The following is an 11458-nucleotide window of genomic DNA, read 5'->3' on the forward strand; positions in this document are numbered from 1 at the left end:
GTAATCTCAGGCATTTCCTACATTAGATCCACAAGCTTTAAGATGTGTGTTTTTACAGTGTGTGCAGTGAATGAAGAGCTCTTTAAACACGGCAGTGGAAACTTGTGAAACATCTGTCAGTCTGTGTGTTGCTCCACAAACTTCTGCTTTGACCTGCAGACGAAACACACAATCCTGTCAGTAACGTAAGTTCTTCAAGATTTATTCCTAGTTTAATAAACCATTGTACACTTGCAGCTGTGCTGGACTGAATATTCAGAACAACAGCATTCTTGCTTCTGTGATATTGTTCAAATGGAGGATTTCCAAACTTTAATCTTACATTTCACGTATTTCAAGCTTTCTAACATTACACACATCTCCTCTAAAGAACATGTAAAGCAAACTGAGGAAACTTTATTTCAACAATCACACAGAAATCAAGTTATGTCATATATTTTCCCTAATGTTTTTAATAAAGTAGTAAATAGTAAATGAATGCATGTTTTTAAACTAATGACTGGTTTGTTATTTAGTGTTGCCTGTCAAGATTTCATGAAACAATGGCAGAACAAAACGCCAGCAGCAACGGATCAAGTGAAGATTATTATTATATCAACGGATCAAGTGAAGATTATTATTATATCAACGGATCAAGTGGAGTAGATTATGATGATCAGATGAGGGAATTGTTCACGAAACTTGAGTCTGCAGACCCATTAATTATCAGTATAATTTCAGCCGTTGAGATTCCAATCATGATCTTAACTCTGTTTGCGTTGTGTGCTCTTATCAAATCTCATCGCTCCACTCCAGTGTTTGTTATTCATTTGATTCTTTCAGATCTCATTCAGATCATTTGTAGATTAACATACACAATCACATGGTCATTGGATGCGCTAAATACATATTGGTATAGTTTGATTGTGGGTCTGTATTTTATGTTGCTTTTGAACGATATCTTCTGGTTTCTCATCCTATCTGGTACAGATCTCATCATTCACTAAAAGTCTGCTGTGTCGTTTCTGTGATCATCTGGTTTGTTCCTCTGATATTTGCAGTCATACTAAGCCCTCTGTTCCTACCAATCGGCTGTTTAATCCCCTACCCGATAATCATTCTGTGTTTTGTTGGCACTTGTCACGGTCTTTCACGCACAATATCACTTACTTCTCTAAAGCGCAAGAAAATTTTGGGCAGTTTGTTCCTGGTGCTTCTGACTTACACTTTTCTCATTCTCCCGAACATGATCAGTTTAACTGTAGTTTTATTTCCCAGTCACAACAGTTTTACATTGCTTCAGATGTTTGTGTATTTGTCTAATTATCTCGTGTTTCTGAATGAACTGGCTGACTGTGTATTGTACATGTTCTTGAGGCCTGATGTTGGAGGGTTAATGAAGTCTGTTCACTGCTGTTGTAGAACTGATGTTGGAGGGTTAACCCTCTGGGGTCTGGGGTGTTTTTGGGGTCCTTGAGATGTTCTGACATGCCCTGACATTTGTGCTTTTTTCAGTTGCTTATAAACATATTAATGGCAAAGGTGTAAATTCACTCTATATAGCACAAACAGGACTTCCATAAGATGTGATCCACATGTATGTACATGTTTTCATTTTTGAGAGAATAATGTTTATGCATGGTTATCGAAAAAACAAAAAATTTAAGTTTCTGAAATAAGGCCACAAAACACATACTAAATATGTGGCAATAAGACTTTTGACTAATTGATGTCATCGCCTAGAGTTTTTTCTTCAAAATGATGTGAAAATCATCCTGCCTAATCATTCACATAAAACGATACATTGATTTTAGTTTTGTGAAACACTTTTAGTTTGGAAAGCCAATATGCGGATGGGGCGTAAACGCTCCAACAGCATCATGCATATTTAGTAGTTCACACCTGATTAGACAATGTCCCTGCATACTTAATGAGCCATTCATTCAGGTGTGTCACCTATAGCTAACTTAAATATACAAGCTTCATAAAAATGATCATTCTAGGAGAAAATTTCAGATGGCATTTAGAGGCTTTTGCATCTGAACTCTTCATATATACACACACACATATATATGCATGCACATACATACTTTATAATCTTTTCAAAACTAGTCAACGTCTTTCAAAACTAAAGTATACATTTTATCATACGTATTTCAAAGTAAAGGATTCATTAGTTAGTTGATGACTTTATTTTTGACAAAACACATACAGTATATATTCCTTATCTCAGTATAGCAATAGAGTTTGCTAAAAGCTGTTCATTCAATACAGCAGTATTTGAAAATCGATCATATTTTGTAAAATTACATTTATATTTGCATTTATGTCAAAACCTAGACACTTTTAAACATCAAAAGGACATTTATTAATATGTATTCGTGTCAAAATGACAAATAAACAGATTTTCCTATTCAATTTTGCATGGAAACGCTTCCCAGACGCTTGCGTGTCGCGTGAAAAATAGGCGTCGGTTCTATTTCTAACATGCACACTTTTTCCACGCGGCTCGTGCCGCGCCTGAGACGCGCGTCTCACACAGGCAGTATGCAAACTCTAAACTGTTAACATGGGAGCCGAAATACGGACACGCCACGCAGCTGAGACGCTTACGCCACGCATCCAGTGTTTCACCGGCCTTATCCAGCGGATGTGGGCGTTTCACAGGTTTGTATGGATCGCCTCACATTTGCGTTTGAATAGCGCGGTCTCCGTAGGCGGAGTCACATTAAAACTTAATTAGCTGAGATGAGAACGACTGACATCTCTCTCTTTACATACATATTATATAAACTGTGAATATTTGTTTTTTATAAAAAATACTTCATTTAAAAGAAGAGAATTCAAGCTTCATGCCTGTGTGTCTGTATGCCTGTTTGACTGAGTATTCGCTGAGTTACAGTTCATTTTCGGACGCGTTTCAGAATTGACTTCACTGACGGAGAGTAGGCAGAACTCGCATCATGTTTATTCTTCTTTATTTAGCGAAAAGCACAACACTTTGTTTTTATTATGAGCATACACAAAAAAAATACACACTAAACAGGATCGATTGATGTATAACACAAGCATATAAGATAAAAATTAATATTTTTTATTGCGCCGGCGCGATAGCCGACCCCAGGGGGTTAATGAAGTCTGTTCACTGCTGTTGTAGAACTGACACACATCAGAGTTCAACACACAGCCGGGACGAACACTCTCGAGACAGTAGTGCAGCGTTTGCCTGCTGTGTTTCAATGCAAAAGCCTGCGTCTCATTCACAGACCGCCTGCAGTTCAGTTTAAACATCTGCACTCAATAAATGAAGTCAATGTCATTCTTTTCACTGCACACACCCTTCCTTTCTGTGACGTTTAGGTTTATTAGAGATAACTCTTGACTCATAAAACTCAAAACTCAATTGCTCTGTTTGTGCTCCATTAAACACATACGGTAAACAGAGTTTTATTAAAGATGTATTGATGTGCCGTTGATGCTTCTGCTGACGTTCTGTATCAGCAGGACTTTATCATACGATGGAGAGGAGGGTTGTATAAAGCACGGTTTATTCTCATTAATTCCCCCGATAGACTGACAGATCAACAACATCAAGTAGTTTAATGTCATAGTCTTGCTTGTGTTCCTAATGCATGTACATTATACTCTTTTACCAAATAACTACTATTCACGCTATTATTCACAGCACTTTTATATATAGAAAATAGTTTAACTTCTATTGTTTTCCCCAAAATAAACGTAACAATAGCCATTTTATTTGACCATTTATGACTCAAACATCTCCTGATGAGCATACTGACACCTTGTCAGCTCACAGTGGGTGCACCTATAAGCCTGTATCCTATTTTTCCTATTTTCTGTCGGGTCGGATTTTTCGCGCGCTGTCTGCGGATGTGACGTCAAGCGCCTTCATGTTAAACGTTTCAGATCACTCTGCCACCACCGCTAGTCAGCAATTAGCCTACACTCGCAAGCAGTGCAATTTGACTGTTCTTACCTCTGTAAACATAATGTTGACTTCTTTGCAGCGGATGACTTGTGAAGTGTGCACGTACGAGCGCGCGCTGCGAGAGCGAGCAGAAAGGAAGAGCAGTTCCGTTTTTTGGCCACAGGTGTCAGTCGCGAGTTTAAATTTCAGAAAATTGCATGTAGCCTCTTTAATGCAAAGGCTCCACATGGAAAGAGCTCTCGCTCTGCTACAGTATAAGCCTTATTCCGCCTCTCCCACTGTTAATAAAATGTTAACAATTATCATACAGTTTTATAAATGTTTGGTATCCAACTGTCTCTCTCTGGTAACATTTTTCATATATGCTGGGTAAGATTAATAGTATAAGTTATCATCATCTCATACATCTATTTTGTAACTATTTTAAGTGTAACCATAACCATATTTTGTCATTAAACCTTTTCAATTACAACTAATGTGCTAACTAGTTTTGATTTGGTATCAGGAATCCACCCTTACAGATGGTGCCGAAACCCGGGATCCCTTGCAGTAAGTTTTCTGAAGTTTACTTTGACCGGTCATCAGAATGAGGACATTTTTTCACAGCTGATTTTGTGAATGGATTAAAGCTGACCTTCTGACCATGGAATGGGTAAGTCTGTTTTCATTGTTTAATGGTATGATAGGAAAAGTCTCCATTTGCATGAATTGAATGAAAACAGAATTTAGAAAAGTTTTGAATAGCTTTAATAGTCCCATTACTGTATAATTTGTGAATCCGTGAATATTCAGATCTCCTCAGGGATGGAAGGGAAAAATTCCCTTCAAACGGATTGTTTGCTTTATGGAGCTAAAAAGTTGAGCCTACCTTGTGTAAACTCAAGAAAGAGTACATTGGGATTAAATGTCTAGATGAGGAAATGCTCCAATGGTGGGACACAACTGGCAAACATCAAAAGAAATCAAAACATGGTGAAATAATTGAGGCTTTAAACTTCATAAGTTTTACACGGCTACGTGAGTTAACAACGTGTCTATCTTCAAGTATAGATGCTAAATGTAAAGAAGTGCAATCTAAAAATGCAGAGGCACAAAAGTCAAAGATTCAAGATCTTCAAACACAGCTAGATAAGTTACTAGCTGAGCAGTTAGCCCTGACTGAAAAGTGTAACAATCACAAAGAGACCATTGCAGAACTCAAGACTAAGCTAAATGCTAAAGTCCATGTCTCCCAAAATGCTTAACAGCGATGGGACTAAAAAGCATGTTCACTTCTTAGAGGAGGTGACTTGCTCTAATCAGTCTTAAAAGTTTAGTTTAGAAAATGCATGTTCAGCTGTCCAAGAAAGTGTGCCTATTTCAGTTCTTAAGGTGATGCAGCACCGTAATAGCGCAGAGTCATGTACCAGAACGCACGGTGTTCAAGCATTAGAGAGTCGTGAAAACCCTCAAACTCCAGGAGAACATAGCAAACATCCCTATGGTAAAGAAAGCAGGTTTTGCAGTTCCTGTCAGAAAATAGGCCATATAGAGGGAAAATGCTGGTCACTGGGAAGGGGCAGACCTCCACCTTATATTCAGAAAAATACAAAACCACTTTCTAAGAGCAAAAATCTGCGATCTGCACGCACAGGTAAAGCTCTTAGTGAGTGAACTGCTTTGTTCATGCAAGGCCTTCAGCTATCAACTTCACTTGCTAGTGGGTTAGCAGCCCAATAGCAACAAGTTTAATAGTTAATAACCAAATTGCAATGATCATGTTTGTATTTTCAAATTTGTTATTGTGCGTAACACATTGTGCTCATAGAACACACTTTATAGTTGTTTGTGCTACAAAATGTGCACATAGGCTAATTAATGTTACATGAGCCACCCTTAAATAGACAAAGCACGACTCAGGTTCATTAAATAGAAAAATACCCAAGATTTATTTTTTAAGAATTATTTTCTCACACACACACACACGTGCGGATGCTTTCATCACAAACTACCCGAACCGAAGGAGCCTTTACACCACAAAGCAAAAATAAATCAAAGAAATCAAACACTCAAAATAAACCCATAAGTTAAATTCATTAAACAAACCTTGTAAAGTAAATTACATGCAAAAAATAGCTCCTCTGTTCAAACACTAGGCCTGTAGCTTCCTCGTGCTGCAGTAATAAATAGTGGGGGAACAAACAATATACAAACAAACAAAAAAGGAAAAGAAAACTAGTCTGCCCCAAGGGCCTTTCCAATTTCTTTTGGTCCCGATTACCAGCTCAAGCGCCCGGGCGGACTAGACAATATACCCCCCCCAAAAAATAAATAAAAATACAACAAGAGCAACAAATGGGCTCGGTAGAGCTGAAAATACAAGCATTAAAACACCTTTATTATTCATATTAAAACAATCACCCCATGTTAAAACAATTTAATACTTCAAATCAACTCATACCTGTCTCCAAGATCCAAACAAATCCACATGCAAACCTCTCGCATACGAACACCACAAGTGTTGATCTCCGCCGGCCAGAAACAAACACACCTACTATTTTCGTTCCTGCCCCTGATATTTATACTTGGCTAACCACACACCCTTGATTCACAACTTTACTACCTTGATATCACCCGCTACATTAAGTTTTCTTTAAAACACATGATTGCTTTACTGTAAGTGTGTATGAAACACTTAGATTTTAACACTTAAAAATTTGATTTGTAGATGCTCTGCTTTCTAGGCCATGTATCTTGCGTAAACTGGATAATTGTTTTGCTGGAACTGCATTATATACATTAATGGTATAAGTTATCATCATCTTATACATCTAATTTGTAACTGTTTTAAGTGTAACCATAACCATATTTTGTCAATAAACCTTTTCAAGTACAACTAACTAGTTTTGATTTGGTATTGACTTTGAAGTGCTACATATTGCGATACAATGATGAAAATAGGGTGAAGACTGGCAAATTTTTCATTGCTGCTCCATCAACTCCTTCTGACAGGACGAAGTACCGTGAAACTTCAAATAATAGCTGAGTCCCAAATAGACTCCTGTCTCTTTTACACAGGTTTGGATAAATGAAGGCCGGTCTCTAATAGAGGCCTGGTCTGTTTTTTAGTTTCGGGTTGTATTTAATCTTCTAAAACCCGTCAGATCGTCTGTTTAAGCCAGCTCTATGGAGCAGATTGCACACGCAAGAGAGCCCTGCACATATGAGCGGAGCTGTTAGCGCAAGCAGAGTTAGTGGAGGCAGAGTTAGCGGAGGCCGGAGAGGGAGAAGTGGAGGAGAGCGACGAGGAGGAGGAATTCGCCATTGAACTTGTAGTTGAGGATCGCGGTGATGATAATAGTGATGAATAAGGTCATTTTGTATCACATGATTGGACACCGTACGAGAAGCGCAGCGCTGCGTCGCGTCTATGACAACTCGAGGTATCGCACACCGGACGTGCATTTTGTCAGTTTATGGCCAGCAATATTGTTATGTTTAAGGATATTATGGAATTAATATCATGTCTGTACTATGTTATGATTGTACTGTACAATTAAATACAATCGTTGCTTAGTCTGCAGTCTGAATTCACTTTACCTCAGAGCGTCCGTTAACTGAATGAATTGAGAATATCACCTGAAAATCCGATAACATCAGCAATTTTCATTCAAGCAGCTGATTTCTGTAAATTAATGTAAAACTGAATGTATATTGCAGCACAGGGTGAAGTCAGTATATACATTAACGATGATTTGAGACAATGTACACTCATACAGAATAATGTGTTCGAATTTTAAAGACTTGGCGATGCGCTTCTCGTCTGGTGTGCGACCCCCTTTAGACATACAGAAATATAGTAGGCTAATTCTGACATTAACTGATCTGTTAAACACAAACACTGATTTGGTAACCTCCTACTGTCATGCTTTCCGTCTATCAGCCTATGCTATTTGGATCGTTATCTCTAGGCCTACACTCAATGAACAACATCTCAACACTAAATTAAAGGCCTGTCTCATATAGACGCCTGTCTCAAATACAAGCCGATGAAGTTCGGCGATTTGGGAAAATAAAAGCCCGGGCTATTATTTGAAGTTTTACGGTAGTTAAATATGTCCCCATAGGTTACCTCTGGCCACTTCTTCATATCGTCTACCCACGTTATCAATGACGATGGATGGGACAATATGAGACCATCTGATCAACGGACGAAGTTTTCTCTGTGCTCCCAATTTAAAACATTTACGGTATTAACGTTATTTGTCATTTCGCTAAAGTTTTGGCTAGCTATAAACAATCTTCTAACTACTGAACTAGCTACCGGATGTGCCGTGTAAGTTTACCGGAAGTCGGATGAGAAAATGCGGAAGAGCGAAGTAGGTCCCATGACATGCTACTTTTTGTAGGCTTTAATATAGTCCTTAGTGGTCCCTAGTACTGTATCTGAAATCTCTTTCCAAAAATTCAGCCTCGGTGCAGAATTATAGCCACTTCAAACCAGTCCCAGAATGAGCTTCCTTCAGACGGGCCGTTTCGGTGTCTGTAGCTTTAAATACTAATGAGGAGAAGAAAGGCGGCGCAAGGTGGAGGGTGGGTGTGGCCTTGACCATCTTGCGCAACGGTACCGTGCATGTTTGTTTATGTTGGATATAGCAATGGCACGAAGACACGCAGTCGTTCAAGCATTTGTTTGACCCAGAATCTGATCCGGATGGAGAAGCAACGGATGAAGAAGTTGCAACTCAGCGGCTCCAGCAGGACGTCTCCGAATGGTTAGTTTAAAATATTATGTCTGGATACGGAACTTTATTCGGATGGTTTACAGTTATTATCATGTAGCTAACGTGAACCTACTGTTGCCTTTTCATGAGAGATCTGTAACGTCTGTATTTATCTTATTACAATTACATCAAGCTCTGCGATCTTGAAATGCGGATATCGCGCGCGCCATATAACCAACAGGAAAACGGTTATCCAAATAACAAAGAAATTTGCGTTACAGTGTGTGTAACTTGATGCTGTCTACCTTTACATTAGCGCAAGTAACTGCATAGCTAATGTGACAGCCACATTCTACGTGTAACAAGCTAGGTAACCATAAACAGTATAGCAACACACTTATATATAATTTGTTGACTTACTTGTCCGACGTTCAGCAAGCCCATCTCTGTATTGACCATTCGATGTTCATTTGTACATCCAATTATTGAGCAATTATTATGCTTCGCTCGCTCAAAAGCCATGATATCTCTCGTGGACAAACTAAAATTGTGCGCGCACGTTCTACTTCCTAGCTCATTTTCTCATGGGCAAGAAATATTCTCTGGGCGGGCAAAGCAGAGAAAGGGGAGGTAACATTTCTCCTTATAACGTCATAAGGAGGAGATTCAAGATCAGCCCGGTTGAGCTTCCATTTTCTCAAAGGCAGAGAAAGATAGCAAAAACTCGATTTACACCGATTAAAATTTCTAGAAACTTTGGGACCATATACAGGCTAGGGGAACTCATATTAATGTTAAAAAAAACTCAGAAAGTGGAAATTTCATGTCATGGGACCTTTAACAGTGGGAGAGGCGGAATAAGGTGTAAGGGTGGATTTCCAGCAGTGGTTCAAGCTGCAAGAAATGCCAAATGACTAAAGAAATGTTATTAGTAAGATGGTAGAAAACGGCACATTTCTTGTCTATTCCACCCACTGCCACTTATACCAACGACGGAAATAAGCGCAGTTACAATAGCTTAATATGTGGGAGAGCGTTGCTGTAGAGAGTTGATGAAATCTGAGAGCTGTCTCACTCCTCCATAGGCTTCTATGTTATTGAAACTTGCTGGCCTAGAAAGTTAGTAAAGACAATGTTTAAAATAGTCCAAGTGACTACAGTGGCTCAACCATAAGTTTATCAAACGACGAGAATACTTTTTGTGTGCAAAACCCCCCCCCAAAATAACAACTTTATTCAACTATTAATTTTCTTCTGTGTGGGCCTCTGAGTGAGTTCACGTAGTGTAACAGCACAGCGCTTCTGGGTTGTACGTCACACGCATCACACACATGACCAGCATCGGCCAATAGTGAGCCTACGTGCTGATGTAAGTATTCTCGTCATTTGATAAACTTATGGTTGAGCCACTGTAGTCACTTGGACTATTTTCAACATTGTGAGGGTGAGGGCCCAAACAAAGCAGCACTAGCCGTGTCTTCACAAGCACTCTATGTGAAACAGTTTTGTCTATTTGGTGTTGTCTGAGTATATATATATATATATACACTCACCTAAAGGATTATTAGGAACACCATACTAATACTGTGACCCCCTTTCGCCTTCAGAACTGCCTTAATTCTACGTGGCATTGATTCAACAAGGTGCTGAAAGCATTCTTTAGAAATGTTGGCCCATATTGATAGGATAGCATCTTGCAGTTGATGGAGATTTGTAGGATGCACATCCAGGGCACGAAGCTCCCGTTCCACCACATCCCAAAGACGCTCTATTGGGTTGAGATCTGGTGACTGTGGGGGCCATTTTAGTACAGTGAACTCATTGTCATGTTCAAGAAACCAATTTGAAATGATTCGAGCTTTGTGACATGGTGCATTATCCTGCTGGAAGTAGCCATCAGAGGATGGGTACATGGTGGTCATAAAGGGATGGACATGGTCAGAAACAATGCTCAGGTAGGCCGTGGCATTTAAACGATGCCCAACTGGCACTAAGGGGCCTAAAGTGTGCCAAGAAAACATCCCCCGCACCATTTTTTTTTAGTTTTTTTTTTTTACAGACATATTTTATTCACATACACGTACATATATTCATATGCATTTGAGATAAAATAAAGAATAAAGAAATGATCATGCATGTGAACTGGTCCCCAAAGAAGCTATCTAAAGCTTATACTAGGGGGCCATGACAAACAAGGAAAAAAGAAAGAAAGATGTGTGGCCTTCATATAATACATTTCATACATCTCATTCATACAACAAATAGTGGGAGATCCCATTTAACAGGTACAATTTTGTTTAACAGTTTACCTTGAGGTTGAAGGATTAGTACTGACATACATGCAGAGTGAGAAATAGTACGTACATCAGGAAGATGTATACAAACTTAGTAATTGTTTCTTGAGGTTTTGTTTAAAAGAAAAAATAGAGCTTGAGCTTTTCAAATTTTCATCCAGCTCGTTCCAGATCCGCGGTCCCCGGCACACTACACTCATACCAGTGCTTTTTAATCTCCATTTTTTACCAGTAATGATGTGCGTGTTTCTAGTGAGGTAAGTGTGCCGGGGATAGCGGATGGGAACAAACTCACATAGACTGTTATTCAAGCCAAAGACCACCTGATACATAGTACATGCATTATGAAATATATTATATTCAGTAAGTCTTAAAAAACCGTACCTAGAGAAAATAGAACGAGTTGGAGCATTGAAATCAGACCTTGATATGGCGCTAATGATTTTTTTTTTTGTAGAATTTCTAATTTTTTTAGGTGAGTGGGATAAGTGTTGCACCATATGATATTGCAGTAATTTAAATGGGGTTCAAAG

The sequence above is a fragment of the Squalius cephalus genome, assembly GCF_949319135.1.
Source record: "Squalius cephalus genome assembly, chromosome: 7".
Taxonomy (NCBI): domain Eukaryota; kingdom Metazoa; phylum Chordata; class Actinopteri; order Cypriniformes; family Leuciscidae; genus Squalius; species Squalius cephalus.